Raw genomic sequence first — 17,925 nt, 5'->3', positions numbered from 1 at the left:
CTATAGTATTACTAGTACAAGAGTAACATTTCCTTGGAAATATGTAGCTGCAAACTTGGAATTTGAATTTGGAGGGGCGACTGAAAAGTTCTAAGCCTAAGGTACTTCGAGGTTGCATATGCGTTAATAGCACTGGCCACGAAAAATACCATTTAAAAAGTAAATTATTAAAGAAAAAAAATGTTTTATTTCTTTTATTATGTCTCGAGATATTCAACGATATAGTTTATCATGTGTGAGTTTTCAACGCATATTACAATTTTTTTTTCACCGTGCTGTAATTAAGTTCCACACGAAAAATAACAAATCACCGCGAAGTATTTTTGAGGAAATGGCTATTATTTACGGTGCATCGAGACCTTCTTATGCCACTGTTAAAAAGTGGAGTCGACTTTTTAAACTTGGACGGGAGTCTATCGAAGATGACCCTCAATCAGGGCGACCAATATCGTCTGTGACTAAAGAAAACATTGAAAAAGTCAAAAAGTTTGTATTAAAGGATCGAAGAATTAAGGTTTGGCAAATAGCTGAAACCTTAGGTATTAGTTAGGAAAGGGTTGGAGAAATTTTGGATCAACATTTGCACATGACGAAAGTTAGTGCTCGTTGGGAGCCGAAAATGCTGACAGCTTTCGATAAAGAACGTCATTTATAAACTTGTAAGACATTTTTAGAATTGTGCGAAGATGATTTAGTTTGTATGGGGTTCAAGTTTTATTTTAAACTAGGAATTTGAAACTTAGTAAAAAAGTATTTTATAAAAAAAAACTAGAAAACTGATTTTAACGTTTTTTTGTAAATTCATCCCCTAAGGTGGTGAAAAAGGGGTTAAAAGTTTGTAAGGAGATCAAACATTTCTTTGAGAGCGGGGCTATAATTTTTGTATAAAGGCATGTTATTAGAATACAAGAAAATAAATTTCAGCGTTTTTACGAATTCATCCCCTAAAAGGGTTAAAAAGGGGTTGAAAGTTTGAAAATCCATTACAACATTAAAACTTCTTAGGAAGGCATAATAAGATTTACTAAAAAAAAGGTATTTCAACGCTTGATAATTCAACCCCTAAAGGCCCTAAGGGGGTTAAAAAGGGAATAGACGTTGAAACTTGGTAAAAGGGCATTACATAACTATCAACATACAAATCCACAAATGTGCGGGCGAAAAACCGACATCGTGGCTATCCCGCCGCGCCATAAGCCATCCGACACCACTACCCTACACCCTACACCCTACACCTTCTCTACAGTATGATGACCCATCGTGTAGAGGAGCCATTACGTATTGCTGCGTCCCTGTTGTCATGTCAAAGTGTGTGAAACGCATTAGTATCTATATACTAATAGATAATATCTATATACCTATGTATGGGCGTTCTTTTGTAGCGACTATAGGGTTATTTTATTAATATTAGATCTGACATATATACTAACCAAGTGATATAGAATTAAAAGAAACCTTAGGTATTAGTTAGGAAAGGGTTGGAGAAGTTGATCAACATTTGCACATGCATGACGAAAGTTACTGCTCGTTGGGAGCCGAAAATGCTGACAGCTTTCGATAAAGAACGTCATGTACAAACTTGTAAGGCATTTTTAGAATTGTGCGAAGATGATTTAGATGAAGTTTGTTCCCGTATGGTTACTGTTGATAAAACGTGGATAAGACAGTATAGTATGATCCGGAGTCTAATCTAAATCTATGCAGTGGATCGAAAAGGGTGAAAGGCCACGGAATAAGTATAAAGTGCAAAAAACGGCGTTAAGCTAATGGCCACATTCTTTCTAATAGATTATTTGCCGAAAGGCTCTACAATAAATGCAGTTTATTATGCCGAGCTGTTAAAAAAGGGGCGTCAAGCCATGGTCGAGAAACGAAGGGGCAAACTAAGTAAAAGGCATTTTATTTTTGCAAGACAACGCACCCGTTCACACCGCTCATGTTGCTAAGCTTGCTCTGAAGGAAACCGGCTTCGAAGAAATTAACCACCCGCCCTACAGTCCAGATCTGGACTCTAGCGACTATTTTTTATCCAGTAATTTGAAGAAAGACTTAAGAGGAAAACGATTTGGAAGTGACGAAGAAATGAAGGCGGTTGCACAGGACCATTTTGACAGCCAAAATAAAAAATATTGTCTGAACGGCCTGTACTCATTATATGAAAAATGTAATAAATGCATTGCATTAGAGGAAGATTATATTGAAGCAGAAAAATAGATAAATTTTTCTCAATCGTTTTTTTAGGCTTAAAAAAGTCAGTCGCCCCTCGCAATCACCAGATAAGAAGATGAACTGCTTCAAATGTGCATTCGGTAAAAAGGTAGGTAGGTAGGTGAGTATGAGTATGAGTATTCTTTAACAAACAGTATTAAAATGAGACGCTAATTCCGCGTTATTCGGAAGACAAAAGGTCACGAGTAAGACAACATTTAAAATAACATGTTATCTTTTCATCTGACCTTTTTCGTAACATACTTTAGTATGTAAATGATAAATTATTGCTTCATCGCGCACTACAATAGTCATTTTCTCAAAAATGGACGGCAAAGTCGACGTTGCCGGTTAAAAAGTAGGTCGCGAAGTGCGTAGTTTATGGTCAGTCCAAAAATTAAAAAGTTAAAAACATTGCAGTCTCGATTTCGGGACTGCAATGTTGCATACAAATTCCATTATTTGTCGAGTTCCAAACTTTTTAAAAGTTGAATTGGCCATATCAAATGAAGGCATAGGTCCACATAGATCCATTAAACAGCCAAACAGATGATCAGTACTTATTATTATAATGTTGGTACCGCGACTATTTAGGTGTCTCAAATAAGTTGGAGTATTTTCAGCAGAAAAATACGCTTCCATTTTTAATTTAAAAAATAAAACGGCGGCAAAGCAAATCTTTTTACTTTTTTCTGTGAAAATATATACATAACAAACAATGTTGCTTCTGTAAAATATTTCTATTATATTTGCATTTATTGCGTCATTTTTGAGAAAAGCACTATATATGACTCGGCTGGAAGGCTACTTGTTGGCTTCGGATTCAATTAAACGGACTCCCAAGGTCGTCCGTTTAAAACAATTCCTCAGCCAGCAAGTAGCTACTTCCGAGCCTCGACAATAATGTACTATTACGATACAAGTGCGGAAAAGAGAAAATTCGAAACGAGTGGCGATAAATTAAAACATGACCGCAGGGAGTGTTTTAAATCGACACGAGTTGCGAATTACCTATACGCTCGTGTATCGTACAACGTTTTACAGTACATATGGCCCTTTAAGCTTTCGACATATGCACGAAAAGTGTTTTTTTACGCACTAGTGCGAGAAAGTAGCACCATATGTACTGTAAAGAAAATTATTACATGTCGACTTATAGCGTTTTTACGTGTGGACAAACAAATTAGTAGGCAGTGAAAAACAACACTAAATTTAAGTGATATGTATTGACATACTTATACTAGAGCGGTACTGTCATAGTAAATTTTGTAACCCCAGTAAATTCACTGCCATCTGTCGACACACTTTAAAACTAAAAATGAAGATTTATAAAAATACGATAAAATGTATTTAAATATGGATAAATGTTTTTTTTTTATTTGCATTAATTATTTTTATGATTTTGACCCATGTTATTTCAGTGATATGCGTTAAAATTGTTAAATAACAAACGAAACCGTCAACGCCATCTATACAACAGTAGGCCAAAGCTAGTAGCGCCCTCTGAACGAGACTCAAATTTTCTTGATTTTCGAGGCACGTTTTTTCCTTAGACTGTATCCATCTATTACGGAGTTATATCTATCTGTGGTATTGATAATGAAAAGTAATTAAAGTTACAAATAATGTAGAAAAAAACGTTAATACTTCGTAAAAAAGGTACTTAAGTACTACTACACCAAATATAAATTTTGAATACCTATAAATGTACCTATACTGCGAGTATGGCTATTATAGGCAAATTAAAGGTAAAGCAAAGTTATCTAAACATTATTGCCTACTCAGTAGATATGGGGACACATAGGTAAGTGCGACCTCGATTGTGCGTCATTCTTTTTTAACAACACTGCCATTTTGCGATATTTTATTAAGAGACAGTGTGCGACGTATCAATATTCGACAAAACTAGTGTCCGGCAGTATCTTTGAACTTTGAACAAAGTTAAATTGTGCGATGTATTGCGGGCTTTGCGGCTACTAGTGTTCTCGACAGGCCATTTGTACGAAGTTAAATTGTGCGTCGTATTGCGGCACGACAATTCTAGTCTTCGACAGTTCGTTTGGACGAAGTTAGATCGTGCGACGTAATAAGGCACGACAATACTAGTGCTCGACAGTTCGTTTCCTGGACAAAATTATATTATGCGATGTATTACGATAAGATGATACGAGTAGCTACTAGTGCTAGACAGTTCCTTTGGACGAATTTAAAGCTCGGTTCTAGTTCTATGTATAATCTGTCTCATGGTCAGGAAGAAAGCTTATGCACGCCTGTATAACTTGTACCGCTGCTTCTAATGATCATTTTGCTCTACATTTGATAAAATAATTTAATCTCATTTTAGCAGGTTTTGTGGGTCACTTGCAAGGTTATAGAAATCTCTACAATTTTTATTCCCTATTATATGTATTTTGTCTTCTAATTTAATTTTAAGTGCACTGACATTTACGCGCATTTATCTTTAAACAGCTCCAGTGATAGATCTCTTGTCTTTTTTTATTGAAAGATTATAAATAGCCTTCGTCGAAAATAAGATATTTGCCAAGCTGTGATTTAATTATTTCTGCAAATCTTATTTGTAAGGAAAATTTAAACAAGCAGACGTAAAAAATAAAATATATTTTGTACAGTCGTACATCGCCTAATCATATTTCGCTTTAACAATACTTGGCACTCCAGCAGTAAATCAATTTTTATGTTCCTGCATCAATGAGAATAATTCACAGCAAGCAATTTAATCGGTGTTTTCTAAAGTAAGTGTGTGGCCTTTTGCGATTAACTAACAAGAGCATTTTTCTCTATAAAACAAACCAGCCGACCCTTATTTAATATCTTCAACGCTGTCAAAACACTATAAAGAAGTACAAATAGTTGACGGTTCCCACTTAAAAGCTACCGGTGGAGAGTGTGTACTATCTCTTCCGAAAATAGTTTTTTCCAGATCGCGATTTTTGCCATTCGTAATTTTTACCATTAATTTTTTTCTCAACAGATTCCTTTCCCGAAAGCGAGCGTTTCTAACCATTCGCATATTTTCCCATACATTTTATGTCCCAGTAGCTTATTTTCCTGTTACGTTTTCTAACCATAGGCATAATTTCCCAGTATATATTTAATTTTTTTACAATCACGGAAGACAGAAAATAGATAGGTGGGACGACGAGCGAAGCGAGGTGTTTAATTAAAAAAAATCGTTTATTTTTAACAAGGTTTTTCTTAGGTGTCGAATCCTCCTTTTAAGTTTGACATTTGTGTTAGGAGGTATTCGCTCTTTCATACAAAGGTTAAAAAAATCAAAATAGGTTTAACAATATTAAAACTAAAACTAAACATTAAAAGTAGTGAGATTTCTATTGGAAGTGTTTTTTTCTGTCGGTGTACGTGCGTTAAGCGTTCACGGTTGTAAATAATACATAATTATATTTTAAACATAAGCGTACTGTAGATATACATTTCAAATAAAGAGGATAAAGATCTTATTTATATAGGTAGAAATAGTAAGTGTGTATATGTGTATGGTTGCCGTGCGGATCTCTAGCCACCAGAGAGAGACCACTAGCCCATTATTAAATTGCATATTGGTCAGATCATTGATGTAAGTCAGAAAAAGGGTTGGTCCTAAGACCCACCCTTTGGGGATGCCGTATTGGTTGGAGGGTTCATTTGCGCTGTAAACACCGTTGTTAAGTTGCGTCCTGTCATTCAAGTAGCTTGAAATTAGATTTAAGGATTGTCCACGAATACCCGAACACAAATACAGTGTTTAGGTGAACTGCGAGCAAAACAGTGCCAGAACCGACTTATTTTATTGTACGATACTGATTTACAAACAGAAGTTATATTTTAATTAGTGTCTCGTATATTATAATAAGAATACATATCTAAATTATGCCAATGGTTAGAAAACGTAACAGGAAAATAAGCTACTGGAAAATAAGAAAAATGGGAAGACATGCGACTGGTTAGAAAACGTAACAGGAAAATAAGCTACTGGAAAATAAAATTAATGGGAAAACATGCGAATGATTAGAAATGCTTTCGTGAAAAGAAGCTATTAAGAAAAAATAAAATGGTAAAAATTGCGAATGGCAAAAATCGCGATCTAGAAAAAACGATTTTCGGAAGAGAGAGTACACTCGGTACACAGTACTCTCGGTGGAGCAGAATTTAATTTTCGCCCCTTGTCCACGCCAAATAGTTTGAACTACTACGTGGGCGAATCAACTATTACTTGTATCCAATCAACTTTTTTTACAAAAAAATGGACGTTGATGTTTGCTAACATCATTCATTTCATTCATTATTTATTCATTGTATATGGATAATAGCATTTTTATAGATTGTGTGTGCGGTGTGCTCAATAAAGCACGGCGATACTTTACTCCGGGGCAAAGACGGCTGCTATATAAATCGCAAGTCAGACCCCATATGGAGTACTGCTGTCACCTTTGGGCAGGAGCACCTGGATGCCAGCTTGGACCCTTCGACTCAGTCCAAGGGCGCGCTGTACGAATCGTCGACGATCCCAAACTCACAAGCGGTATTGAACCTTTAAGTCTAAGGAGAGACTTCCCCTTCTTATGCGTGTTCTACCGCTTGTATAATGGGCTGTGCTCTGAAGAACTGTTTGACATGATGCCAACGGCCGCTTTCTATCACCGCACCGCTCGCCATCGGCAGGGTGTTCATCCTCACACCCTAGCACCTAAATGGTCGCATACTGTGCGGTTTAAGAGAAATTTCCTCCCGCGTACGCTTTGGCTGTGGAATGAGCTCCCTGCCGCGGTTTTCCCGAGGTGCTACAGTATGGGGTTCTTCAAAAAAGGAGTGTACAGGTTTTTAAAGGGTCGGCAACGCGCGTGTAATATCTCCGGTGTTTCAGGCGTCGCATCAGACGGGCCGTATGCTTGATTGCCACCGACGTGGTATAAAAAAAAAGATTACAAATATATCCAGAGCATCGCTCGTTTTCACGTTTTACTGGCTTTTATCATGAATTTCATAACAAACTCACGTAAAACGTCTTCTGGGTCACGGACTCGAGTGAGAATTTTGTATAGCCTCCTAAGACCCGGGCTTTTAAAATATTACTTGTTAGAAAGACCGAACTAGCTTTTAATAGAACAAAATGGCAACCATTGTTAAGTCCTGGCGATTTGAAAATTACAGGTCTCGTTATGACCGAACTACCTATTAAACGAACAAAACCAATTTTTAAACTTTATTGCCATATTTTAGACCTAAACGCCATTATCTTAGTGTTTATATATTTGTCCCTGTCACACGCGTTGAATGAAACGAAACCAAGTCGCCATACTTGTTCTTAGTGGCCAGCAAAAGAGGACAATGGCAGCATGTGGGAAACAACGTAAGTAAATCTTACGGTACTTCAAGGTAATATTCAGGATAGGAAAATCCTAATCCTTAATGGTACTTCAAGGTAATATTGGTATTTCTTGCAATTAAAATTGTGTTTTTTTTAATGAATTTGTAATATTTAACTATAATGTATTATTTTTGACAAACATGCGACGTAAACGATGTTTTTGCAAGGTAATTTAATTTGTTCTTTTAAAAGTAAGTTCGGTTAATAAATGGTATTTCATTCTAGTGCTACGCGACGTGGACATAGATCAGCTTCTCAATGAATCTGAAATAAAAGACACTGAGGATGGCGAAGGTTCGACTTATCAAGACCCTGAAATAGACGTAGTTTCTGGTCAACGTAGCGATGACCATTATTGATGCGGACTCGTCTAGCTCAGAAAATAAATATTCCAATGATTTGGAAAATGAGGCTGATTACCCTTCTACCAGCAACCGTCGGGCCAGGACTCAAGGTTGAGGAGTTGAGAAGCAAAGCTTTGTGCGTACGCGTGGTGAAGTTCTGATTTGGTCAAGAAAATAAAACCAAATAACCAATTACCCATGCTGTTTACCTATAATTATTACATTAACTACTACATACTAAGCACGAGAGTTCTTTAAAAAAAACAAAAGTATGGATTATTTGACTTAGTGCAAAAAAAAAGTTTCTTTGGTACTGAATAATGTTTGTTCTAGCAAAAATCGTATAGTCGGGTTTGAAACAAATTAAACTGATGCTATAAGTTCAGGACTCAATGACTATAAGTAATACATTTAATATTTTTAAAGGACATTCGGTTATAGTGACACGTTCTGCGTAGCAATACCCAGGACTCAATTATGAACGCCATTTTGTTCTTTTAGCATGCACTTGGGACTTAGGAGGATAGAAAACAACTTATTAAAAAAAAATGCATTTATTTCGGACAATTCGGAATCCATATACAATTTACATATCAAATATTAAATATTAAAATTAAAATTAGAATAAAAATTAAAACTTATAATTCAAGATTTTTTTAATATTAAATTAATCCAAAATGTTAGTTTCACGGATAGGTACAAAACTATAATAATTTATTAAAGGCAACACTAATTTGTTAAAAACGAACATCTATAAAATAAAACTAAATACTAAAACTAAATAAAACTAAAATACGTCTAGAAAATGTGGCCCCTTTGGCATGGTGCCGAGGATGCTGGCAGCATTTCCCCGCTGTATTGCGATGCTAATAAGTTGCGCGAGAAAGCTGCCAGCTCTTCAGTCGCCAGTGAAGTCGACTAGTTTTTTGGATAGCTTTTTAAAAAGCTGTAGAGCATTAGGACCCCACGGGCCGAGGGTCTCAACCCCAAATGCATGAAAGTATACTTGGGGCCAAGACCCCTGTATTTGTGAATTTTGAGCTTTTCGGCCGATTTAGCCGCCTCACCTACTTGATTACTGGTTCCGGTGAGGTGGGAAGGAGCCAGTGTGTCTACACATGTAGCGTCCCACACTAGCACCCTTCCCAAACACCACGGAACTAAGGACATACCGTCGAGTCCCTTGCCGTCGTCCCTGGCGATGCCAGTTGGCTTTAGCAAAGCTGGCACGTTAACACATGCCTAGAAAAAGAAATAAAATTAGCCTCAATTTTGTAATACTTATGTGGATATTATCTCCTGAGTCACATGCGCTGTTTGAAGACAAAGTTTTTTAACATAATTTGGTAAACGCTTAATATTAGGGAATGGAAACAGTACTGGTGTGTGTTAGAGATAGAAGTAAAATAGTATTTGTTTTTAATATTAACCTTTTTTTCTTATTACATATTTTAGTCAGTAAACTGTTACAAATGAAGGGGAACATTGTCAGCCAGGAGACAAAAGCTGTGACTCAAGACACGACTATTGTCCCCTTCATTTGTAACAGTTTACTGACTTTAAAATTAATACACAGATAGACAGTAATATTTTGTATGGGAGACAAATTTCGTCCTGTCACCAAGATTTTTCTTAAAAAACTTAAGAAATTTACCATTATAATAAGCTAAAGCAAACATAAGAAAATTGGTCTAAGTTTGTGATCGTGATCTTATAACATTTTCCCAATGAACAGGACAGGTTTCTACAGAAAATAGTTGATCGGCCCACGTATAACTACACTAATCAAGTTGCACAGCGGTTGGCTTCCCTAAATGCTAGCAGAGCTAGGCAGTCAGTTTGAACTACTACGTATAGGTAACTACACTAATCAAGTTGCACAGGCGGTTAGCTTCCCTAAATGCTAGCTAGGCAGTCAATTTAGGAAACACCGATTAAAGTGCTCGCTGTGAATTAATCTCATTGATGCAGGAACATAAAAATTGATTTATTGCTTCCGGCTGCGTGGTGATAATTTAATGGGGTTATAATCCAATATTTTTATTTTAGTTTTCACAATTCGCCTAAGCTATAAAATCCTGACTAAAAATCAGCGTTACAAAATATACTAAGTGGTGTAGATACAGGGTGAAATTTTAACCATTAGCCATTTAAGACACGGGTACTTATTGTCGGTTGTCACTAAGACGCTATTTCCATAAAGCTTCAAAATTAAATCAACCTAATCGACAACCGAAAATGTGGTACCTTTTAGTTGAAAACTACACAATTGTTGACATTTTAGTTAGAATTATAATTGATTTATTTTGTTCGGTAAACGAAAACAAAAAAATTATAAAAAAAGTTTTCTTTATTTCTACTTATTTAAAATTAATTATTTTAGTGTAAAGTGCCATCTCTAAAAATATCGGTAACTAATTTGTCAGTACCTCATATACTCGCCGAGATGCATTATATTATTTACGCTCGTACTTCTAAACTAGCTATGTCTTCTATGTTATAAGGTATCGATGTCTCACTTTGTAAGTTGTTCATAAGTATACACGATTATGCATACTCATATAGTAGTTATTGTACGAGTATAATATGCGAAATAAAACGCTAAGGTAAAAAAAAAACAATATTGCAAAGTTAATAGAACGTAAGAGGCTTTTTCTCGTGTAATCACGTAATGGGCCGTGATCATATACCGAGTACGGTCGGAGGTTGTGAGCGATATTCGTTCCGCTTACCTAATTAGAAGATGCCCGTCACAATAGCGATGTGCAGATACTGCAGATGCAACCGAGTACATCCAAGTTATACCCAAGTTTATACCTATATTATTTATGAAACTAGCACTAACTCCACGTAAGCACCGTAGAATTGCGGTAGCGTCAGTTTTGGAGCACCGAGAGTTTGCGCCAAATCGGTACAACTTTCTAGAGGTAATTAAGAAACATAATTTACCTAAAGAATAAGTACACCTAATTAAAAATTGTTTGTTTAAGAAACTTAGGTATAGGTTGTAAGAGTAATAAATCCCACCAAAAACATTTCGTATAAAATGTTGCCAAGACGAAAAGGCATAAGGCTCGCACTGTCAAAAAGTTATCAGATCTCTTGTAGAGCCAAGCTTCTTACTCTACAAGCCCTACCTTCACAAACTCTACACCTTAGTTAAAATATGTGGCCCTGTACCCGACATAAACTTATTGCCTAAACATTAACGGAGTAACCTATGACATTTTTGGCCATTTATTCGTAATCGTATCGATATGCTACACCTTATGCTATGCTGCCTAACATATTTTACTATCAGTGATAGTCGAACATATTTACTTCCCTCAATAAACTGTCAGGCGAGTGCCACGGGCAACTAAATACATAACTGTATACCTATGTAGGTACGAATTTGTAAAGCTTTCACTCCGTATTTCGTTTCCGGTTAAATACACATCGGCCAAGCTGAGTCGATCCATGATAAGTAGGTCATGGTTCAATAGTAAATGACCTTGCCACGATTAAGAGTTTCAGCATCTCCTTCAGGAAGATTGTTGTGTCCATCTAAACATACTACTCATGTTTAGTTAAGCTCAAACCATTTTATACAGGGTATCCCGGCTTTTCCCTTATATCTTAAACTGTCCCACTCACCCCTATTAATAAAAAAATAATATGAAAATGGAATTTAATCAAATACTATACTAGCTCGTTATTTGTCATTAATGGTATAAAAAATATGGTTAGTAGAGTTTGCGATAGTATATACTCCTGGGTCTATATTGTTGTCTGTAGTTAGGTAATAATAGGTCCTAGGGTAAACTTGCATTATTTGGTGACACGTCTAATTCGGTGATACAAGTTTTGAAGCATGACACCCAGGAAAGCTAGTGAATTAGGGCCTTTTAAATGGGACCTCACGGCTTCACGGCTTCGACGGCTTTGCCGTGAGGCGCAAATAATGCGAGTTTACCCTGTAACAACATTACATTATTCTATATTTTGTTGATATATTTTTCCAAATTATTATTAAATTTAGGCAATAATAAACAATGGTTGGACCGTGAAACTGTTTTCGGAAACGGCGAGCCTGTACAGAGAATAATTTAAAAGGACCTGAAGCTGGGAATAAATATAGCACTTGGGATAGACATACTTTAATGCTTAGCGCTACACAGTGCGCTACAGAAGTGCCGTCAGTAAAATGAATCGTATAAGTGTGAGTTGTGATGGATACATATTCGAATTTTTTAGTGTTCATCATAATTCCGTTTAGTTTTAAAATCCTTTCCCATACAGCAGACAGTATGCATGATTGATTTTTGATCAGCTAAAACCCTTATAAAAAAAGAAATAAAGAAAAAAAACAAGTAATATTTTTTCGGTTACTTCATTGTAATCGCACAGCAATCGCAGAATTAAATGAGGTACATGTGGAAATAGGCAAACAAGGAAAAAACATTTGTTTTTTTAGTTCCTGAATAAAAAATATATAGTCTCTGCTGATATTCCGCTTATAGGCCTCCCTGAACATAGAAGACAATTTGGCGTGGCGTTGTGCAATCAACAGGTGTGTAAACACAGGGCGCTAACTTAATAACGGTTTAACTGCAAATAAAACCTCCGCGCTGGATTGTACAGACCAGTAAAACAATATGGATTACCACTAGGCACACTTACTTTACAGCACAGGTGATAGATGATAGCTGTTTTTTAACTTTTTCAGGTGGAAATTAAATATTATTATTTTATAAAATATTATATAAAAGACGGCGAGTGCTAAATACTTACATGCGCTTAAGTTCTAAGACTTCTAGATGCAACGCAGTTAACAATAAGTTTATGTCCCGTAAAACAATATCCCAACTTGAGTTTTCCACCTGAAATAAAAAAAGACGAAGATTTTCTTTTTATACCCCACCTGGTGCTCACTAACTGAAGCGTAATATTGCAAACGTATCTCTTTAGCGAAACTATAACGAAATGTGCAGTCTGTAAGAATTTATTTTATACAAGAATCTTATCTTCCTCATACACTAACGACGACGACTTTTCCGTGAGATTTTGCAGCGTACATTTTCGTGTAGGATTCACTCTACTTCACTTGAGAGTCTGTCATCAATTTGAAATCGGAAGTAGCTAATAAGTAATACTAACACTGATAAAAACCGGTCAAGTGCGAGTTCGTTTAACTCGCGCACCGAGGGTTCCGTACAAACTTTAAATTTTCTCATGTACCTAACTATAATGGCGAGACACCGCGATAGTTACTCATGAAATAAAACGATGAAAACGGATTATATCGCGTATATTATACGCAACACGCGTATATTATACGGAATGCACGCGATATAATCCGTTTTCATAGTTTTATTTCATCAGAAGCACAATTGTAATCGCTAAGATAATTGTTTACAGCGCCATTTATCGGCAAATAGGCTAACTAATTTGCGCGTATCATGTGAACCGTTTCCACCCATTTTTGATTTATTTTATATAAGGTGTTTATAGTGTAATCTCATAGAAATTTCAATTATAATAAATACCCGCAAAGGGGATTAAATTGCAAATTAAATTAGTAAATGATTTTTTGACAATTAAAAAAAGAGATCTAGATAGAAGTGTAATTATATTTTCTCTGTAATATTTATGATAATGTTATTATTATGTAAATATTTCATAATTATTCGTTGGTAAACTTAGAACCCGTGTTTTGGAATTGTACAGATTACAGACATTTTAATTATTGCAGACTTATTAATTTATTACCTAATGCTTATATTTGTATATTTTTATGTCATTAATAACATATATTTCAAATTTATTAATATACACAATATAATTTGGGCAATAATTTAATACATGCTTACGGCTTTGTACTTCTTTGTTTGCCTTGCACTTTATGCTGGTATCAGATAGGTTTATTTAGGGGTCCCGATGGTTACCTTTGAGAGCGTCTGCCAAGCACTTCCGGCAAGAAAGATACTGGCAGATTTCGCTTTTCTGTATCTACCAGTAAATTTCTAACTGATGCCATAACTATTATTTCAGTATCAGATGGGTTAAATGACCCCCCCCCCCCTTTTCGCACCGGAAGTGGCTATCTTTTTTGTACTTTCGGCAAGTTCCGCCGTGGCAGACTATCAAATTCGGACTTAGCATCACTTTTATGGGAAACTATTGTGCATCTCATCGCGGTATCAAGTTGGTTCGGAATTTTACTGCCGGCTCTCCAACCATAACATCCTTTACGTTAACAGCCGGGTGATACGCTTGGCAGTGACACGCTCACCGCAAACGTCCACGTCCACGGCGGCGGCGTCGTAATGGGCAAGGGTAACCACAAGCGATAGGTAAGCCGCAGGGTTCAGGGTGATCAACTGATCACTGGCTTCCATTTACCTTAGGTTTTACTGACATGAAAAACAATTGAAAATGTTTTATCAAAAAAAAAACGTAAGTTGCATAGGTGCATTAAGCCTTAGAAAGTTACGAAATATCGACCGAATTGTAATATTTGCGAAAAAAACGCTCCAGACGTACTCACTTGTACAGACGTACAAGTGAGATCTTCTCAGGATAGTTTCACATATTACAGCAGCAATAAAGCTTCGTATGAAATTGGCAGTAAAGTGCACCCTTAAGTGCCCAGGTTCTTAGCAGTGCCTAATTACTTATTGTATGTGCCAAGCACGTAAACAAGACTTAGGTATTTAATTAATACCATTCACCCTTGAGAATCATGGAATTTGTGAACTGACTCACAAGGTATATTTTAATAACTAATTAGATAAAGAATAGCTTTAAAAACCGAAGAGCTGTTGGTCAATTTTTAAGAATTAACTTCCCGTGATTTTATGTGCAATTATTTTTTGGTAACTAATCTTATGAGCCTAGCTATTAAATATTTTTACAGTACATATGGTGCTACTTTCTCGCACTAGTGCGTCAAATAGCACTTTTCGTGCATATGTCAAAAGTTTAAAGGGCCATATGTACTGTAATACGTTGTACGATACACGTGCGAATAGGTAATTCGCAACTTTTTAATTCGCAAATTTATTGCCACTCGTTTCGAATTTCTCTTTTCCGCACTTGTATCGTAAATAACTATTTGATACGTGCACATAACAAGAGTGCTATTTTTGGGTAGGTAATAGTTATTACACTTTATTTAGCTACAGTTTGTGATACAGTAAATGGTAGAATACGGAAACTCATCTGGATTTTTAAAACCTTAAAGCACATATCCTCAACTACTCTTTTAAAGTAAATTTACACTGCATTGGCCCAATCCATAATGAGCTATTGTGTCCCAGTCTGGGGGGTCAGCATTAAAGCTAAATTTATAGAAGTCGAAAGAGCACAAAGATGTCTCATTAAAGTCATGCTTTCTAAGGCGTACTGGCATCCTACTACTGAATTATACAAAGAATTCGGTCTTCTTTCAATGCGCCAACTGTATATAGTTAGCGCTATTGTAAAAGTGCATAAAACTCTGAATTATAACCAAGCCATTGTGGGACGTAGCAGACAAAGCAGTGTGGCGCCCAGACCTCCAACTAAATCCAAATTTGCTCAGAGACAATTCGCTGCACAATCAGCCTATTTGTACAATAAAATTAATAAAATCTCTGATATATATATATATATCCGCTACAACTATTTGACTGCAAAACTGCAACCATAGACGGGCTAAAAACACAAACCTATGAAAATACTGAGGCGTTACTTACCTATACTACATAGTTGCCCACAACTAAATAATAATTATGTTTAATTAACATATTGCATTTAAACTTTTGCTTACACACATACCTTCACACACACGCACTCAAACACGCACGCACACACACACACACACACACGCACACACACACACGCACACACACACACACGCACACACGCACCATTCAGGCTCTAAATACATAATTAGGAATTGTTACTAAAGTATTTCATAAGTATTAAATAGTTAAAAATGTAATTATTGTAACCATCATGCTAGTACTACTTTTTAGTATAAAAGAAGTTTTTAGTTTTAGATTTAAAGACACAAACATAATGGTTTATACCCAAGCGATTTCGGAAGAGCGTGGTTTTCTGTCACAAGCATATCTAATGCTTAAAAGAAGATCCCATCCCATGCTGTAAACTACTTGTAAGGAACCAATAAACATTTTTTCATTTTCATTTTTTCATCCGCTCAAGGCGGCTGTATTGATTTTTCTTTAATAAAACAAGTGTAAACAGGTTGTAAAGGGCAAGAGGAATCTACCGATATGTCATTTAAAAAAATCCGTCCAGTGTCCTGAGCTACAAAGTGTACTGATTATCAGTATTTAAACCCATAACCCTACTTTCTGTTTAAGTCGCAGTCGAGTAAAATGTTGATATTGAGATATAACGTGCACAAATGTATAGACAAAAATTTAATTCATATTCCTACAAGTTTCCTATTAAGAGAATATCCCCTGAAAGTGTATAAGCGCTAAATCTGGATTCAGCTATTATTTTCTATAACAAGATGTATTTTTTCCGCAAAGATATCTAGGATTTTTGTGTAGAATTTAATAAGCTTTAATGTTGCCTTATACCATATTTTCATAGAGAACGTATATTTAGAGTAAAGCGCAAATTTCTCTAGGAGGTACACATTTTCCAAGATAGCTGCGATTCCTCGAGGTCCCCAAATGTCAAATAGTGTGGACATGAAAAAGGGACCTTTAATTAACATATATACCAAATTTCATAACTTTGGAAGGATTTCAAGGTTAGACTTAATCCGATTGTACTATGTCTGTAACTAGTTTATGTAGCTTCAGATACTATAGTAAAAAAATACAGCGAATTTAAGTTTTACATACAAAACTTACACTAAACTTAAACTTGTTTTTGCTCTAATTCGTTTGTAACTGGAGCTATATAAAGTAATTTCAGACCTAGATATACCTCATGTCATTGTATGTGAAAAGTTTCATTGCAATCCAACACGTAGTTTTAAAATGAGAGCGGAATTACGTTTGCATGGGAAGGTGCAATTGGCCGAGCTTCACGAGCTTGCCGGGGACTCTTTTTTAAGCCGCTTATACCTTAACAAAAGCAAATAACCTGGGACTGGTTCGTTTCAACTCGCAATAAAGGTGTATAAGCAAAATATTATTTTGTTTCCCAAGCCCTTATTGTCCAAGTTGTCACTCGTAGAATTAGAGTATTCCTAAGGATACCTTATAACTGAGAAGCAAGCGAGTAAACAGGAAATATAATATTAAAGTGGCACTATTGTGTATTAGGTTTCCTTTTACTATACAGTATATGTAGTGATTTTAGTTTCGCAAAAAGTGTTAGCGTAAATATATTTAGTATTTAGTACTATTTGACTACTTTTATAACAATGCCGAATCAAGAAATGATGTACTTAATAATGAAATAGGTACTTGACACAAATTTAACGATGGGCTGCTTAGCCTAATTATTTACCTACTGTGGCTCACATTTACCTCAATAAAGAAAAAAATTAATGATTGTTTTTAATGTACAATTATTTTAATCGCCGCTGACATTAATTTGATTGATTAAACTTTGTAACAATGAGATCATCTAAGGTAAACCCTATTAACGAGCTCATAAAATGTTGTACTTATTGCCGTGGTCATTACAAAATAGCGTTTCAAAAGCAAGTTTTTCTTTTTGTCGTTTACTTTTATTATAGTAAAGGATTATGCGTTTAAATGGTCAAAAAACCAACAGAGATGAGTCTTTTTATCTACCATATTTCATTACTCGTATATGGACACCAAGTTGAATTCCATTGCAGAACTGAAATAATCAAGTTTTAATTGAGAAGCGCGCATTCTATACTGGTTCCTTCGATCGGTCAAAAGGTTAGCCGCGCTCGCCCGGCGCGGCGGCGCGCGAACATCTGCCCTGCAGCAATTCATTTAGGTACTCGTACTTTGGTACTTGGCCTCTATTGCCTAGGTAATAAGAGTGACGACATTTTGACTA

At 35.8% G+C, this 17,925-nt stretch overlaps 1 protein-coding gene across 1 annotated transcript in view; it reads right to left on the bottom strand.

Annotated features, from left to right (window-relative positions):
* The window catches only part of LOC134754191 (SCY1-like protein 2), a 129,783-nt gene that overhangs the window by 92,476 nt on the left and 19,382 nt on the right, over positions 1 to 17,925 (bottom strand). The gene's annotated exons all lie outside the window — the stretch shown is intronic.

Source organism: Cydia strobilella, chromosome Z (genome assembly GCF_947568885.1).
Source record: "Cydia strobilella chromosome Z, ilCydStro3.1, whole genome shotgun sequence".
Taxonomy (NCBI): domain Eukaryota; kingdom Metazoa; phylum Arthropoda; class Insecta; order Lepidoptera; family Tortricidae; genus Cydia; species Cydia strobilella.
Note: the sequence above shows the minus strand (reverse complement) of the source record. Positions and strands in the feature narration are given on the sequence as shown.